Here is a 16,087-nt window from a genome sequence, read left to right on the forward strand (position 1 = left end):
TTTGCGTGCTTTTTTTCATCCTGCTGTGTGGCTGACAAACCTCAAAGTCGGTAGGTGGTCATGGAATTGTGCCCCAAATCCTGTAAGGGAAGTAGGTGCAGAGTTGACATGACTCAGGACAGAATCTTTCAGCACCAGTTCTGGGAGCTTCCAGATTGCAGAATGCACGTCCTATCGGCTGCTGAACCCACAAGGGTGCCTCATTTGGGCCCCAGGCGGGTGCATAGGCCAGACAGCACCTGTGTTCCATGAGGTGGGCTTCCTCCCGTACCCACAATCAACTGAGCCATGTCCGCAGGCTTGGCAGCCTAAACAGGGCAGGATGTTTCCAAACATAACCTGCCATTGAGGAAATCAGTTTTATTCTGTCTATACATTCTGTCATTGGCAGCCAGCCTCTCTGACTTCAGCTGATACACCACTGTGGCAGGAAGCCAGGCCAGGCTCGGCCAGCTCAAAAGTCTGGCTGAGGTGTCTGTTCCTCTTAAACACCACCAGGAAGGAGCTTTCTGTGGGATTGCTCTTTTGTTAGTTGATAGAACACACATTTTGTTTTCTAGAGTGATTTGGGTACCAATTCCAAGGTACAGATGTGTATTTTTAGATCCTCTCATGTGACACTTGAATCCTCTTGTCATATGAGTCCATTTTCTTTTCTTACAATCACTGGTGAAATATTTTGCTCACAAAGCACTAAAATCTGATGCAACCTGTCCAGTGGACAAATTGAACGACGAGGATGGGATTCGAACCCATGCGTGCAGAGCACAATGGATTAGCAGTCCATCGCCTTAACCACTCGGCCACCTCGTCACATGCATTTGCCTCTTCTTTAATACATGACTTAAAGAATAGACGGAAGAGCTATTTATTACTCCAGTCCCAGGAGAATAGAAGTCAGTGGTTGATCCAGGGACATAAAAGATTGAACAGCAAATTATTTAGACAGGATGTTCCTCTCAATACACAGAGTATTTCAAGTGCTTTCACCTTTTTGTAAATCTGTTCAGCATGCCTGTAAAAGTAATAGAGGGTATAAGCCTTTTTGCTTTCCATGGAAAATGCAGGAAAAGTTAAAGGGAGAGAGGAATAGAGAATCACTGACTTTGGCACAGCTGAAAATAGCTGTCCTCTGGGGTGATTTTCTCAAACTTTTCTGCGATATGGGGGGAGGGGTGTGCTTTTAAATAACCCCAGGCCCAGGTCACACCCGAGACCACTGAAGTCACAACTTCAGTAATTTGAACTTGTAGACAGCCGCGATGGGTGGTCAAGTCTGAGAACTATCATTCTGTTAACCTTTCAGGGGACTGATCTCTCTTTATACTTGAGTGTTTGGAGGATATGACACCTCACATTGGCATCTGGTTTGGGGCTTGGAGGAAGAGTGGGAAGCTGGCGGTGGAGAAGAGAAGGATTCCGTGGCAGCCCAGCAGGTACAGCAGCATGGGAACCCCCGTGATGCTTTGTCTTGTAATCCAGCAACTCCAGAGTGTGCACACGCCACTTCCTGGAGCCCCTCATGGCTCTGCTCACATCACCTCCTGTGGGAAGTCTCTAAGCTGCTGTTGGTGCCTAGGGACATGGGCCATATTTGATCACTTCTGCCTCATCCACCCATCCCTGTTCCCTAGAGATTGCTATGGGGAACAAGGACTAGCATCTTTGCTCTGGATCCTAAAACATATCTGATGTTTTTTAAAAATATTTTTAAGGGAGTTGGTAGATGAATTAATTGAGTGATATAAATACTCACCTGGCTTGTTATCAACTCATCTCAATTCAGTATATATTATTAAATTTCTTTGATGAACCTGACCCCCTGGTGTAGACTCAGGTTGTTTTTTTGTTTTTCTTTTTCTTTCTTTCTTTCTTTTTTTTTTTTTTTTAAGTAGGCTCCACACCCAGCGTGGATCCCAATGCAGGGCTTGAACTCATGACCCTGAGATCAAGACCTGAGCTGAGATCAAGAATCAGGCACTTAACCAACTGAGCCACCCAGGTGCCCTGCTATAATTCTAAGGAAGAGAGAGCCCTGCAAATCTTTGGTGCACACAGTTTTCCCTGAGGACCCCTCCACAGCCTAGCTCCTCTGTCCTGTGACATGCATGTTAATTTCCCATTCGTCCTTCAGTTTTTCTCACACTGCCCCCCACCCCTGCCCTTCTCCATTGAAGGCTTTGGATACAGAGAGGAAAAGTGTGTTTAGGATTGAACTGGCTCCTGCAAATGGGTGCTGAAAGCTGTGCTTATTTTAGCACATGTGTTTTACACCAGGGCTACCTTTAGGAGTCTCTCTCCAACCGGCTGGGATGGGAGTACTTATTCAGAGAGGAATAGAATTTAATATGAACATTCCTTGCCCTCCCTCCCCCCCCTCAAAAAATTAACTGACACTGAAGGCGAAAGCCTGGTCTCAGATTGTCTATAAAACCAGCTGTTCCAATATCTGAACTCACAGAACTGCCCTCCAGTTAATTTGGAGATTGGATTGAAAACATGTTCCAAGTTTTGCCCTAAATCAGTCAGCCTACAGGTATTTCTGGGCCCTTCATACAGGCTCACTGTACACTTAGGTTTCACTTCTCTGGAGCCAAAAGAGGTGAAATCTGCAGAACTAATCCAGAGGTTACAACAAAATGAGCAGTTTGGTATGACCCCTTCCCCATATAGACTGCGGGCACCTTCTCCTCCTGCAGGATACATGCACTGTCTTTCCCTAACAGAACTTTGCACTTGTAGGTGCTTTCTTTGGCAATAGACGAATTCTTATTTGATAAAGAATTGCCAAAAGGTCTTGCTACAGAGTTGCTACTTGGAGTCCACATGGGAATCAAAGATTCACCTGACCATGACTTTGAAGGAAGTGCCTTTGTCTGAAATCTTCGAATATCATTTATGCCCTGACCTAACCATCAGCAGAGATTTCCAAAAAGCTAAATGTCACAAACTCTAAGATATAGGAAGTAGAATCTTGTTACCAAAGACGTGTGTTTAATTTTGTCTTATTTCCCATAATGAGGAGAAAATCACCTAATGTTATGTAAAGACTCCCCTATCTTATTACAGATCTTAAAGCCTGTCTTAAAATGGCCCCGTCCAGCAAATTCCAAGTCAGGGATGAAAGCAGTGGGGGTGGGTGACCTGAAGTGTGATGAACTGGCATATAATAGATATTGAATTTCTAAGAAAATTGACCAATTGAAAGTGCAATAGGTCATTTTAAAAATAGTGATATAACTTAAAGGCTAAATGACCATGCGACATTTCAACAACATATATAGAACATGTGTGTAATATGAGTCATTAACATAGTTGTGGTTTCTGCAAATTTTATGTGGAAAAACTCCAGAACGCTTGATGCTTAGCTGATCCACCATGGAGAGCCCTCTGAAGAACTGGGTGAGCCATGTAGCAAGTGCCCACAGTGTAGGTGATTCAAAGACAGTGAGGGTGTCCTTAGCAATTTTGTCTTATACTAATCCCCTTGTAATAACTTTTATTGGCTTAACAATTGTGTGAGTGTATCTCAAAGTTTAGGCATAGTGTTTTTTTAAATGCATGGTTTGTTTCAATGCTTATGAGCCATAATTAGAAATAATATATGGTGTTGTATTTTGCTTTCTTTACTAGTCTCTTTTGTTTCCTGAAATGTAAGCTGGGGCCATATGAACAAAATGGGACAATTTTCTTGGTGGAGCATCATGGTGACCACAACAAAAAAGGACCCACAGAAGAGTTTTTGGATCATTAAATTATAATTTTTTAATGTTTATTTTATTTTTGAGAGAGACAGAAACAGAGCATGAGCAGAGGGAGACACAGAATCCAAAAGCAGGCTCCAGGCTCTGAGCTGTCAGCACAAAGCCCAACACAGGGCTCGAACTCACAAGCTGGAAGATCATGACCTGAGCCAAAGTCAGATGCCCAACTGACTGAGCCACCCAGGCACCCTAGATTATTAAATTCTAATGTAAATGATGCTGTCTGCAACCTTCTGTTCCAGCACTGAGAGTCCCCCTTGGATATGTAGCAAGTAGGCAGTACTCTAGCATGTACCCAACCTTGGTAAAATAAATTTTCCCCTTAAAATAGTATGCATATCTCATCATACATATTCATTAGCTTTTAACTATTTGGTGAAATACAACTTAAAAATACTGTAATATCTCCAAAGTAAAAAGAAAATATTTTTTTCATTTGAGAAAAGCAAACAAAGCAATCTTTTCCTTAATCCCTTTAAAATTTCTCAGTAATTTATATTTTTGAGGATCCGTTTCCTTCTAGATTTTTAAAATAATGTAAGTATTTATGCAGCTACCTAGATATGCTAAATTGAATATTTATTACATTTGCATTTCTTTTTTGGTGTTTCTGAGCTCACTTTACGGACAACATAATTTTGGGACAGACAAACTACATGAAAAAATACTTTTCAAATGTATTCTATTTGACTTACTTAATAAATGATTAATAATAAATTATATGATAGCAAATTACTTAATCAGTGTTTTTTGATATAAACAACAACCAAAGAAGATATTGACTATCTCCTATATGTGCCTAATCTATTTAGGGTTAATGTAATTTTTTGTAACCAAATTCTGCAGGTTTGGTTCCCAAAGCCATGTTTTAAATTTCCTTTCCTACGTCCCAAAGTCCATGTTAGAGTTCTGGCTGCAAATGCACCAACAAAGCACTGTGTTGTATGTCTTAGAGCAAACACTGAAACGCCAGAAGAAAGTTATTTAGAACCACTTAGTAATCTTGAAAACAATGAAATATAAGAAGTATCCAAAGTATTTCTATTTCTCTAGTAAAAGAATGTTACAAAGTGAGCAGTGATTCTGAATCATCACCAGTTCAATTAAAGTTTCTATCTCCTTATGTTTGAGAATTGCTTTCCTTCCTAGGTCTTAAAAAGCTGTATGAAATAAAATGTATCTTTGTCAAGGTAATACTTTACATTGTGGTTTTTGAAGCCACGTTTCAAATGTTGTGGAAGGGTGACTGGAGGAGAAAGAGAGTGACACAAAATAAAGATGTCACTTCCCTGGGAAAAGAATAACAATTGCCCCTATGATTTTAGCTGTGAAGGCATTTTAAAAGGGTACCTTAAAACTGAAACAGGCTTTCTGAGTTTGGACCCGTGTGTGTCCATCTGGGTCAACTGTGTTGACCAGTTTTCCATTTTGATGTGTAAACAAAGGCGCGGAGTTTCATCAGTTAAGGGACTGGGTCCTCCCTCCACCGCTCACCAGCCTTGCCCAAGACACAGTCTTCAGAAAACAGAAAAGTTGGGGCGCCTGGGTGGAGCAGTCGGTTAAGCGTCTGACTTCAGCCAGGTCACGATCTCGTGGTCCGTGAGTTCGAGCCCGGCGTCAGGCTCTGGGCTGATGGCTCAGAGCCTGGAGCCTGTTTCCGATTCTGTGTCTCCCTCTCTCTCTGCCCCTCCCCCGTTCATGCTCTGTCTCTCTCTGTCCCAAAAATAAATAAACGTTGGAAAAAAAAAAAAAAGAAAGAAAACAGAAAAGTAGCCCAGGCTGGCTAATGCTCGGGCATCTGAAAGACAGTTGGGGGCACATCCTGCTTTTTTCCCTTATTACATGTCCTACATTTCCAGGTGGATGAAGTTCAACCTTTTATTTATTTCAGGAGAGAGGTATTAGAATCATAACAAATAGAAAGAACTTCCCTACACCTGCCTGGCATGAAGAAATGATCTATGGAGAATTCCCTGTGTTTCATTTTCTTTTGTTTTAAGAACTGAGCCCCCTCACCACCCCTGCCAAGGAATGTACTAAGTGAACTAATTGTTGCATTATTTTTCTTGGAGTGATTTTTCTGTTTTATTAGTTTCTCCACTTCACATCACTAGTGATTTAACTTCACCCCAGCATCTGAAATGCTGCAGTTCGATAAAATAAGTAAATTAATAAAGTCTAAAGTGCTTCCAAGCTGGGCAGACACCTTTTTTGTATGCTGTGATTTTACTGGTCTTCCCAGCTGATATTTATAACTCAGCCATATGTGGTTATAAAGATTTATTATGAGCCTGTGGAATAAGTCCTGTTAATGTGTACAGTAAACGTCCAAGTTTTGACTCTGTAAGCCTTGGGGATTTCTAATAAGATGAAGCCATTTTGATCGCCAGCCAAGCAGTGTGCAGTTGGAGTGAGGCCTCGGATTGACAAAGGGCTTAGCTATGCACCCTAGACCATGCTCACCCTGTGTGTGGGTTTGCTAAAAATGTTTGCAGAACTCAGGTATTTTTCTTCTTCATCACCATCCTCATCTGAGAAGAGTTGAAGTCGGAGAATCTGTTGACTAAAAGTTGGAAATGGAAAATTTTAAAAGATAAATAAAGGCCAAACTAAAAAGGCAGGGCAGAGCCATCCGGGAGTACAGTGAATAGGGCATCTGTATCTGATTCTCCCCACCCTTGTCCAGCTAATGGATGGTTACTTTGAGTTCATCAGGAGAGAGAAAACTGCAGGTACCAGCTGGTATTAACCCCACAGACTCCCCTTCCATGGTCAGTGGAAAAGAAGGAGGACTGTGGACCTCTCCGTTTATGCCTTTCCTTCATTTTTTGAAACTTCTCTTGCCCTTAATATATATGTATGTTTTACAGGGGCACCTGGGTGGCTCAGTCAGCTGAGCATTTGACTTCGGTTCAGGTCATCATATCACGAATCATGACTTCAAGCCCCACATTGGGCTCTATGCTGACAGCTCAGAGCCTAGAGCCTGCTTTGGATTCTGTCTCTCCCTCTCTCTCTGCCCCTCCCCTACTTGTACTCTGTCTGCTCGTGTCTCTCTAAAATAAACATTAAATTAAAAAAATATATATGTCTGTGTGTATATACATACACTCACATATGTTTTCCAAGGAAATTCTTGCCATTTGGGGGAGGAGAAGGGTTTCAAAATAAAACAACAGAATGAGACAGTGTCAGAAAGTGTTCAGCAATGTTTCTCAAGCTTGACTGTATTAGAATCACCTGGGGAGTGCTTTAAAGATACTACAAAGTTTGGTTTATTCTCCTAGAATGCTACCTGGGCATTTCACTGTTCTTAGAAGATCCCCCAGGTGATTCCAAAGTGAAACCCTAGGCATTTTTTTTTTTCTTAGAAGATTTCCAAATGATTCTAATGTGAAACCTAGGTCACAACCCACTGGTCTAAGCCCTAATTCTACATGACTTTTCATAGAAGTCTTCAAAATAAGCAATATTTGTCTATTTCCAGAGCTTCACAATCTCTGAAAATAGCTTGAGGGGCAGTATTTGTTAACATGGAAGAGTTTAGGTTCTGAAAAAAATATCTGACCAAAGAAAAACAATCCCATGAGAGAAAGGATAGGACCCGAGCTTGCCTGAGAGGATGTCTTGAAGTTTCCGATGGTGTAAAATTTCTGCACAGCACCATTTCCCCTTTATACATCCCTCGTCAGGTGCCGATAAAGTTCTAGATCTTTCCCTAGTTTAAATATATGTTTGAATTGCTCCCCCAACCTTTTTTCTAGCAGATCTGTGAAGTGCCATATTAGATTATGCCTAATTAATTAATCCCCAAATATCTGTAGATGATGATTTGATATATAGTTCTTTCCATTATCATCAACATTATAAGATGATTTTGATATTTATCCTAAACAAGTGAGGAATATACAATTTCAGGTACTCAGTAATCCTAGACTGACAGTACACAAATTCTTAGTGGCTCCCTTCAGTATACTTCTCCTTTTTTTAAAAATTTTTTTAATGTCTATTTATTTTTGAGAGAGACAAAGGCAGAATGCAAGTGGGCTAGGGGCAGAGAGAGAGGGAGACACAGAATCCGAAGCAGGCTCCAGGCTCTGAGCTGTCAGCACAGAGCCCGACGTGGGGCTCGAACTCATGAGCTGTGAGATCATGACCTGAGCCGAAGTCGGACACTCAACCAACTGAGCCACTCAGGCGCCCCTAGTATACTTCCGACCAAACAACATTCTTCTCTGAGGGCTAGCCATCCCTTAAATAGGCAGGGAGCTCTGGAACTTAGAGGTCCTTTTCCGATTGGACAATGTACTCTGTCCTGTCAAATTCCTTTCCAAAACATGTCTGAAATCCATCCATCCTCCCCATTTCCAGTGCTACCACCACCTATCCCAGCCACTGTTGTTTCCCGAGTTAGTTACCGCAAGCTTCTCCTTTATCCTTCACCAAATCCAGTTTCTGCATGAGCTATCACCCACCTCACACTGGCCTCCACTCAAAGCCTCTCAATGCCTGTCCACTGCACTAAATATAAAACCCAAACTCCTCACCTGCCATGGGCACTGTTGGGTCTTCTCAGTCCCACTTGACAGGCTCTCTGACCTCACTCACTGTGTATGTCCAGCTGCTTGGCCAGCCCAGACTGTTTACCACTGGGAGCCATCACCGTGCTGTTCCTTCCACCAGGCATGTTTTCTGCCTATTACAGCCTCCAAGTCTCCAAGTAACTGGAATCTCTTCAAAAAGCCTCTGTGACTACTCTGTTTAATGCAGTCCATCCTTTTATTGGTTTCTCCCTCAGCCTACGATTCACTCTTTCATAACACTTAAAATTTGCAGTAATCTTTTTCATTTTGTCTATTTAACTGTTCTATGCCTATCTCCTCCGCTAAAAGAGAAGTCCTTTGATGGTATGGACAAGGCATTTACCATTTTATTCACAGTGTCTGGAATGTGCCTGACGTATATTGAGCACTCAAGCAATATTTATTAAATGCTGGCAGAAATAAAAGGAAATAATCTCTCTTCTTTCCTGTCTTTTAACTTACTAGTCTTGATTCTGCTCTTAGTGCAGTTGAGATGGAATCCAGGTGGCAACGTCCACTTACCTTCTTCTGGAGGCAGCTCAGGGCCGTTCTTAAATCTTAATATGTGGGCTTGGGAGCTAGGAATGCTCAGGAGACACATACTGAGCTCTATATGCCATGCATCATGCTAGACATTTTACTCCTTAGTGCTTACAATACAGTGAATCAGGAACTGATTCTTCCCATTCTATAGGTTAATCTGCACACTGGGGCTCAAAAAGGAGCCTAAGGCCACTTGCCTGAGGTCGCCTAACTGACATGTGTTGGAAACAAGTGTTTTGACATCAGATATTCCAAGCTAACCCTTTTCTCCATCCTCCTCAGGAGACAGTATACTTCTATGAGTCTATTTTGCGAGATTGGCTAGGATGACAACACCAAATTTTAATTGGTGGTTACATTAACAATGCTAGTTACCCTAAATCTTTCCAATCTTGCACTTGCACAGTTGCATCCTTTTAAACTAAAATAGAGAGTATTATATTTATTTCTTTTGAATAGCCTCACATTTATTTCAGTGAATCATTCCTCAAGTTCTTTTAAATATCAGAAATGTTTAGACTGGAATGGATATAAATTCTGGAGCAAGACAGGCCTGGCTTCAAACCCTGTTACACAGTGAAGGGGTGCATAATCTCACACAGGTTACTTAACTTTCTTGAAAATTGGTTTCCTCCTTAGTAAAATGAGAGCACCAAGGGATAGCTTTGTGTGAGGGCTAAAAAGATGGCATCTGTAAAGTACATGGCCATGCACTTTACGTGCAGGCCCTGTGTCAATGTCAGCTCCTGCCCTTTGACCTGTGCATCAGCTAGCTCTTCCAGCTGTGTTATCTGAGCTCTGCAAACAGTAGACTCTTGTGCTACAGATTTTAAGTCATCCATCAAGTAAACTGCTCCCAGAGGCAACAGGCTTTTAAAGGGAAGCTGTCCCTCCCCCTATACACCACCCTTCATCTCAGGGATAAACCCACACGTACTTGTGATCAGAATTGCCTTGATTTGCACAACATGTGCAACATTACCCTATGGAAGCTGGGTGTTTTTTTTTTTTTTTCTCTTGGCGGTGTTAATGGCATTACACTCTATCTTAAGCCTTTTGAACATCTGAATAAATGTTGGTGTGGAGTATGGTAAAATGAATTCTGAAAATGAATGTGTCCATCAGTGTTAATAGTAAATTCAAACCCAGAAGAAGTGAAAAATTTGTAAACTCACTTTCCATGTCCAGAAGTGATTTCATGCCTAGGACAGTCATCTGAATATTGATCCTGGCTCAGAGAAGCACAAAAATGTCTCTTACCTGGAAAATCTCCCCAACAGTTTGCCCACTGTTTCTAAACTTTAACAGGATGTGATAATTACTCAAGAATAAGATCATAACCTTAGGAGGCTATGCCATTTGCACTGTATAATCTGCCTGATTAATTCATAGTTACCATCGCCTAACCGAAGTCAGGATAGATAAGCCTTGATGAAAGAGAAAAAAGTCATCCTAGGAGAAAGGCGATCAATGAATCAAAAAGGCAAGGGAAAAAAAGTCTGGACTTGAAAAATGGAATAAGTCTGAGTAAAATAGGATGGCAAAGAAGGGGCTATGGGAGCATTCAGTGATGAAGAACCAGGGGAAGAAGGAGTCAGGGAGCATGGTGGACCAGGGTCCAGGCTAAGAGAGAGGAGGGGAGACTCAAAGCTAAGTGTTGGTTGGGACCCATGAGGGGTCTAACACATGGCTGAGGGGAATGTAAGCTCATGCAACCACTTTGGAGGCCACTTTGACAAGTATCTACTTACACTGAACATAGGCATACTCCAGAACATAGCAGTTCCACTCCTGAATATGTTTCTAGCAGAAACCAGTACAAATGTTCACTAGAAGACAGATACAAGGTGCTCAAAGCAGCACTGTTTGTAATAGTTCTGTCAGTTTATTAGGGCAGTTGTAATAAAGTACCTGAGACTGGATGGCTTAAACAGCAGAGAGCTGTTTTGTCCTAATTCCGGCGGCTTCTAGAAGTCTGAGATCAATGTGTTGGCACAGGTGGTTCCTTCTGAGGCCTCTCTCCTTGCCTGTAGATGGCAGTCTTCTCCCCATGTCTTCTTGTGGCTTTCCTTCTGTATGTGTCTGTGTCTTCTTTTTGTAAAGAGGTAAGTCGTATTGGATTTGGGCCCACCCTAATGACTTTATTTTACCTTAATTACCCATTTAAAGTCCTTATCTCAAAAAAAAAAGTCACGCTGGGATTTAGGGTCAATATGTGAATTTGGGGGGCACAGTGTTGGGGACACAATTGAGCCAAGTTCCAAACTGAAGCAACCCAAATATCCAACAACAATAGAATAAAGATACATATTCACACAATAGAACACTACAGCACATTGAGGATGAATGCATTGCAATTATAGGCAACAATTTAGTTGACTCACAAAAGTTTAGTTACAAAAGAAATGCTTAAGGAGAGGAATCAGACACAAAAAGTATATGCTGTGTGCTTCTGTGTACATTAAGTCTAGACAGGCAGAAGTAATCTTCAGAACTTAGAAGTCAGACCTAGGGGGAGCTGAGATGGTGGCATAGTCAGAGGACCTTAGAAGTCAGAACAGCTGTTGCTTGAGAGGTCGGGGGGGAGCCTGACTGGGAAAGAGAAGAAGACCACCTCAGGTGTGCTAATATCTCTGTTTTGAGCCAGGTGTAGAATACACAGATGTGTTCATTTTGGGAAGAAGTTTCAAGCCACACGACACTTACAATTTGTGCCTTTTTCGGCATGATTACACCTTAGCAAAATGGGTAGAAGAAATAGAACTAAACAGTTGTAAACAGGCAAACAACCACTTACAAGGTGGTCAAGGAAATCATTCAAAGTGGGTTTTATTCTCCAAATTGGGATCTTCCAAAAGGGCAGGTGTCTGTCCTAATGTAAAGACCTTTTGTGAGAGTCTTCCTAAATCCAAGACACTTCCTTAACACGTTATGGGACATCAAGAAGAGAAGCATAGAAGGTCATTGGCAAGGGACAAAACACAAGACTGAAATGACTTCTCAAAGCGGTACTAGATGTTAAGAAGTGAAGCAAAGCACTGAATATTGTGAAGGAAAATCATTTTGGATGTGGGATTCTGTGTTGAGGAAAACTAACAGGCAAGGAAAATGAAATTAACTAGCCATGAGGATCTCCCTTTATCTGACACACAACTTTCTTAAGAAATAGGGGCGCCTGGGTGACTCAGTCGGTTAAGTGTCAGACTTCGGCTCAGGTCATGATCTCACAGTTCGAGAGTTTGAGCCCTGCGTCAGGCTCTGTGCTGACAGCTCAAAACCTGGAGCCTCCTTCAGATTCTCTGTCTCCCTCTCTCTCTGCCCCTCCCCTGCTTGTGTTCTGTCTCTCTCTCTTCCCCTATCTCAAAAATAAATACACAATAAGTAAAAATTTTTTTAAAAAGTTGATAAAATGTACCCCAGCAAAATAAAGGAGAAATGTGGGAAATAGTAGAAATAATGGACTCTAGCAGAGGAGAGTGAAGTCATAGGATTGCAGCTGGGCTGGACACCTGGGGGAAATCTTTCCAGGTTGTGTTCGAAGGATACAAGCTCTGGGAGGAAGCATCTCAGTTACAGAAGGTATTAGAAAAACAACATGTAATGGACTCTGAGAAGGTGAGATGATAGAGCAACTTAAAAATATGATGGACACATGACTCTTTTGTCAACAAGAAGCATGAAAAGCAATTAAAAACTCTAGGAAAAACAAACAGAAATCAAATAAAGTCATGTTCTAAGTGGAAGCAAATTAAAAAGTGGCATGATTTTAAACAACCAGTGGAATGTAAGAAAAAATCAGTCTCCAGTTGAAAACTGATCCAAAAAACCATTTGGCTTTGATCTTAGAACAAATTTTACTCAACTGGCATTGGACCCATGTTAAAGAAATTGTAATATTATAATCCTATCTGGCGTAGCAGCAAATGGTATTTTTAAAGTCACAAAATGCATATTATACTTACTGGCTTTCCAATTATGGACCCAAACCATAAGCAAGTCATGCAAAGTTAATTGTTATACAAAATAGGAGGCAAATGAGAATAACTATGATAATATGACATCAGAGAATTGATAGAAGTTCCAGTGGGGAGGTAGGGGTGGGGAGAGAGTTCAGGGAATAGCCTTTTTTTTTTTTTTTTTTTTTTTGCAGAGAAGCAGTATGTGTCAAGTTACTGATGTAAAATCATGGCTTAACTCACTAAAACTGAGGATAAAAACATAAGGATATTTTAAAAAGCTATAATGGAGCAAAAGAAAAAAAACTAAAAGCTAAGACCATAACTGTCAAGTATTGTAAGGGAAAAGGAAAATAATATTTTGTATTTTACAATATGAGAGGTATCTTAGTACCTTTCATTTTGTATTCTACAAATATTATTTGTAAAAAAAAAAAAAGTATCCAAGTCAGAAGTAGGAACGAGAGAGGGTCACTTCCCTAGCAAAAGAAAGCATGTACAAAGGCTCAGAGGCTACAAATAGCTAACTAAGAAGATGGGGAACAGGTCAGTAGGATAATACTTTACAACATGAGAGGTAAGGCTGAGGGACTCAATCTCAGAGAAAAGTCTTTGCCCGATTTGTGTACACTCCTACCTGCTCTACTTTGTTTTTTGTTTTTGGGGTTTTTTTGCTATGTACCATCCTGAAATTGGAATGCGTTTTACGATTCTGGTCACCCCAGCAAAAGTAATGGTACAATTGTCATTTCCTTCACATGCTCTTCTGAGTTTGTAGAATGAATGCCTTTGGTTTGGAATAAATTAGTCAAGGCAATAGTGGAATGTCCCTTTAAGAAAGGCTGTGTCTTAAACATTAAAAAAAAAGGGGGGGGTGCACCTGGGTGGCTCAGTTGATTGGGCATCGGACTTTGGCTCAGGTCATGATCTCGCAGTTCACAAGTTGGAGCCCTGCATCAGGCACTGTACTGACAGCATAGAGCCTGGAGCCTGCTTCAGATTCTGTGTCTCCTTCTCATTCTGCCCCTCTCCGACTCATGCTCTGTCTCTCTCATAAATAAATAAACATTAAAAAAAAAAAAAAAGAAAGGCTGTGTCTTCAATGTATCGGAGAGGATATTGTGTGAAAAAAACCAAACAAACCCCATAAGAAAATCAGTCTCTGGTTGAAAACTGATCCAAAAGAGCCGAACTCATCATGGCCAGGTTTTAGAAAATCATCAACCCACTTATTTACCTGAAGCTGTCTCTTTTTCATACATTAAAGAGTGATATACCAAAAAAAAAAAAAATCTATGTGTAAAAAAGTTTTAAAATCTCACTAAATTGCATTAAACATTATTAAAATTAAAATGTCATGCAAGGGAGGGACATCTGTGTGGCTCAGTTGGTTGAGTATTGAACTTTTGAGTATCGAATGGGCTCAGGTCATGATCTTGCAGTTTATGAGTTCGAACCCTGCATCGGGCTCTGTGATGACAGTGCAGAACCTGCTCGGGATTCTCTCTCTGCCCCTCTCCCACTTGCACTCTCACTCTCAAGATAAATAAATAAACCTTAAAAAATAAATAAAAGATAAAATGCTAAAGGATAAGAAACATTTGCATCAAATTTAATTGATAATATTTTTCCTTTGGTAGCACGTAAATTACAATGCTTCTAATAATTAAGCTTTTTATGGTCAATGAAATTATATGTGTGTGTGTATATATATATATATATATATATATTCTTCTTTGCAAAAGTAGAATTATCGCTTTCCTAAACTGCTTTTTTTCCCCTACACCAAGTACTTTTTTAACGGAATCAAATTAACAACAGGTGTTAAAACAGCAGCAAAATGTTTCTGGGTAAATTCAATCACCAGAACACTCTGTCCTCTGGGACACTTTATTCCCTGATCCTCCACTTTCTCTATTGTGAGTTACTGCAAACCCTTCTCAAAAGGGGAGTCAGGAAGATTGACAAAACGGATGCCTGAGGAGTCCCATTACCTGTTAGCCCTCGGAGGTGTACCCAGGGATGAATGTTCTGTCCCAGCTTCCGTTTGAGAAATGATGCTGGACTTTGCTCTCCCTCTACCTACTTCTCAGACTGAACAAAGCCCGAACACCAGCCATTCCTGCTGGTTTTGTAGTGGACTAAGCCTTCAGAGGTGCTCCCTTGGGGAAAGGGGACATGAGGTTTGCATTCAGAGCACAGAAACTTGCTTGAAGAATCCCCCACAGGTTGGGGCTTGTCCCAGGGAGTTCATTCTAAGTCCTAAGTACATTAGTTGCCTGAGGCACTTTAAGAAAATAAATGAACTTGGGGTCTTGGCTTTGGAATGTCATTTTTCCCCTGGTATCTGTTTTTGAAAGGCAAAGGGTGGCAATAAAGCCCAGCGGGTATGAACATGGGGCCCAAGCTTCAATTCTGCCTGCCCTTTTCACTTGTGGGCTTCGTGAGTTAGAGTGCTTGACTTAATTTTCTCAGAGACTCAGTTTCCCAATTTGGAGCCAGGGTAAATAATGCCTCTTTGGTTGGCTAAGATTGAGGACTAAATAAGGTCCTACACATAGGGTCACACCACAGTTCTCTTCATGGACAGTGCTCCACAAATGGCTCCTGCGGTTCATTATCAGAAGGACGGAAGCAAGGAAGCTGAGAATAGTAAAAGATTGATAATAAAGGATTATTGCTTTTAGAGACTGAAAAGACTTGAGAAACAATCTAGTCCAAACTTCTCATTTCGAAAATAAGAAAAGTGAAATTCTGACCCAGTGACTTTCAGAAGACCAGAGGAAGAATTGGGTGGCAAAGCTGGGCCTCTTCCACATGCTTGGTAGAAATTTCCTATAAGTAATGGCAACCACACATGGACTTGGACCACCTGTATTTTTAAAATTTTATTTTAATATCCCAGACTGAAAGAACATGGCTCAATCTTTAAGTGTTTCTGGGGTAGGCCATTTGGCCAAAGGCAGTTAAAATACAAAGCTTAAGCTTCCTTCCTCTTTTAAATTAGAATTTTAAATACAGTGAAACCTTGGTTTGTGAGTGTAATTCGTTCTGGAAACATGGTTGTAATCCAAAGCACTTATACATCAAAGCAAATTTCAAGAACTATTAGCTCAGTTGTGTTCATGTGACATTCAACATCACATACTACTTGCATTTCAAGACATCGGCCAATTATCAACTTAAAATTTACTGGAAATGTTTGCTCATCTTGCAGAACACTCGCAGAACAAGTAACTCA

The 16,087-nt window shown here is 40.9% G+C and overlaps 1 non-coding gene across 1 annotated transcript; it reads right to left on the bottom strand.

Moving 5' to 3' along the window:
- Positions 1-731: 731 nt before the first annotated feature.
- On the bottom strand, positions 732-813 carry TRNAS-GCU (transfer RNA serine (anticodon GCU)). Its single transcript has one exon. It is a non-coding gene; the product is annotated as a tRNA-Ser (tRNA).
- Between the last annotated feature and the right edge of the window lie 15,274 nt (positions 814-16,087).

This window comes from Lynx rufus, unplaced genomic scaffold (assembly GCF_022079265.1).
Source record: "Lynx rufus isolate CCGP_SWC_20201006 ecotype Redwood Valley unplaced genomic scaffold, mLynRuf1.p SCAF_8, whole genome shotgun sequence".
NCBI lineage: Eukaryota > Metazoa > Chordata > Mammalia > Carnivora > Felidae > Lynx > Lynx rufus.